The sequence below is a fragment of the Amaranthus tricolor genome, chromosome 1 (genome assembly GCF_026212465.1).
Source record: "Amaranthus tricolor cultivar Red isolate AtriRed21 chromosome 1, ASM2621246v1, whole genome shotgun sequence".
NCBI classification, from domain to species: domain Eukaryota; kingdom Viridiplantae; phylum Streptophyta; class Magnoliopsida; order Caryophyllales; family Amaranthaceae; genus Amaranthus; species Amaranthus tricolor.
The window spans coordinates 34,490,949-34,493,834 of NC_080047.1; positions in this window are offsets into that span (position 1 = coordinate 34,490,949).

Below are 2,886 nucleotides of genomic sequence, written 5' to 3' on the forward strand. Positions count from 1 at the left end.
TTTTATGTTCAAGAGATGTTTAAAATGATGATTAAAGATGCTTGAAATGCTTGAGGATTAATAAAGAAACTAAGGACCCATCTTAAAAGCCTAATACACAACTTATGAGAAGAGTTACAAAACTCCTCCCATACTCCCACAACCGGCAGCCCCTTCCAATTCCCCTTATATTTATTTTTTTTGTTAATAATTAATTAATTGAATAATTATTATATTATTGTCAAAACAGAAAAAAAACGTCACACGATAAAACGCGTTACCGCTAAAATTAAACCTACTTTATTACTTATAATTAACTATATAAAGTAGCATAATTTAATATTACTTATTTATTTTATTTTGTTATACATTATTTTATTATATTTTACTTATTTCTAGACCCGATAAATTACGAGGTGTTACAGACTACCCCCCTTAAAAGAAGTTACGTCCTCGTAACTTGTATGGCAACGGAAAACATAGAACACACATGCTAACATAACTATTACTCAACATCATAACTCAACATTTGCAAAACAAAACTACCAAACAAAGATTGAACATTCCTCGCGCGAAATTCTTATCGCCCTCTACCCCCTTTAGGAAGTTACGTCCCCGTAACGCTACTAACCTGAAAAAGGTGAGGGTACTTTTCCCGCATGGAGTCTTCAGTTTCCCATGTGGCCGCTTCGCGCTCGTGATTTGACTACAGGACTTTTACCATAGGTATATCCTTCCTTCGAGTACTACGGACATTCTTGTCCAAGATTCGAACCGGTTGCTCATGGTAAGACAAGGATGCATCCAATTCTAAGGGTTCAGGATCTAATACATGAGTGGCTGCGGCATAATACCGCTTTAACTGAGACACATGGAACACATGATGTACCTTCTCTAAAGAGTTTGGAAGGGCTAACCGATAAGCCACCCTACCCACGCGTTCCAAAATTTGGTATGGTCCTATAAATCGAGGGCTCAACTTTCCACGAGCACCAAAACGTACTACTCCGCGCATGGGTGACACGCGAAGTAATACCTGTTCTCCCACGGTGAACTCTTTTGACCGTCGCTTCAAATCAGCGTAAGACTTTTGGCGATCCTGTGCCGCTTTCAAACGATCCCTTATCAATCTTACCTTCTCAGTCGTCTAAAACAACAATTCAGGTGCCAAGGTTACCGCTTCGGTGAAATCGTCCCAATAAACGGGGCTACGACAACGACGTCCATACAAAGCCTCGAATGGAGCCATCTGTATAGATGCCTGATAACTGTTGTTGTAAGAAAATTCAACTAGATCCAAGTGTTCATCCCATGACCCTTGCCACTCCATGGCAATAGCGCGCAACATATCTTCCAATATCTGATTTGTTCGTTCTATCTGTCCATCCGTCTGCGGGTGAAACGACGTACCATAAAGCAACGTAGTACCCATTGCTTGTTGCAACGTTTGCCAAAACTGTGACTGATACCGTGTGTCTCTATCGGACACAATAGTACGGGGCACACCGTAGAATCGCACGACATACTTAATGTAAGCTCGAGCCAATTGTTCCATTTCCCAACGACAGTTCATAGGGATGAAACGTGCCGCTTTAGTCAAACGATCAACTATAACCCATAACGCATCATTACCTGCTTTCGTTCGAGGTAAACCCACAACGAAATCCATAGAGATATCATCCCACTTCCATACCGGTATCTCTAACGGTTGTAATAACCCTCCTGGCCTCTTATGCTCACTTTTAACCTTCTGACAGGTCAGGCAGCGTGAGACATATTCTGCAATATCCTTCTTCATCCCAGACCACCAAAACATTAACTTAAGATCTTGGTACATCTTGTCACCACCCGGATGGACTGAAAATTTCGTACAATGCGCTTCATCTAGGATACGCTCCTTCAAAGATTCCTCCCCCGTCGGTAAACACCAACGACCTTTGAACCTCAAGCTTCCATCTTCATGGACAAGGAATCCCTCCGCTGTTCCTTCCCGTGCTTGTTCCTTTAACTTCAACAGTTTCGGGTCTTTACCCTGGGAATTCAAAATTTCCTCAAAGAACGAAGGTCGGATAGCCAAGGCATTCAGACATCCCTGTAGTTCGCCTTTACGTACCACTTCCAAGTTCAGTCTAGCAAAATCCCGATGCAACTCTTCAACTCCGCCCAAGGTAGACAGCGAGTGACTAGACTTCCTACTCAAAGCATCGGCCACCAAGTTCGCTCGTCCCTCATGATATATGAACTCCAGGTCATAATCTGTCATCAACTCTAAATACCGACGTTGTCGCATGTTTAAGTCAGGTTGTGTATAGAGATATTTCAGACTCTGATGATCAGTGTAAATCCTACACTTAACGCCATACAAGTAATGCCGCCATATCTTGAGAGCAAATACTATAGCGGCTAACTCCAGATCATGGGTTGGATAATTAACTTCATGTACTTTCAGTTGTCGTGATGCGTAAGCAATTACCTTACGGTCCTGCATCAGAACACAACTCAACCCTCTCTTCGATGCGTCACTGTATACAGTATAATCCAACTTAGGGTCAGGTAGAGTAAGAACAGGGGCCGTAGTAACTTTTCCTTCAAAGTCATGAAGGCATGTTCACATTCATCAGTCCATTCGAACTTCCTCTCTTTCTTCACTAACGAAGTCATGGGCCGAGCAATACGCGAGAAATCCTTAACAAAACTACGGTAATACCCGGCCAAGCCTAAGAAACTTCGTACCTCGGTGACGTTCTTGGATGACGACCAACTTCGAACTGCCTCCACCTTCACCGGATCCACCGAAATACCTTCCTTAGAAACAAAATGACCCAAAAATGATACCTTTTCCAACCAGAATTCACACTTTGACAATTTTGCGTACAACTTGTTTTCTCGCAGGGTTTGCAGGACAAA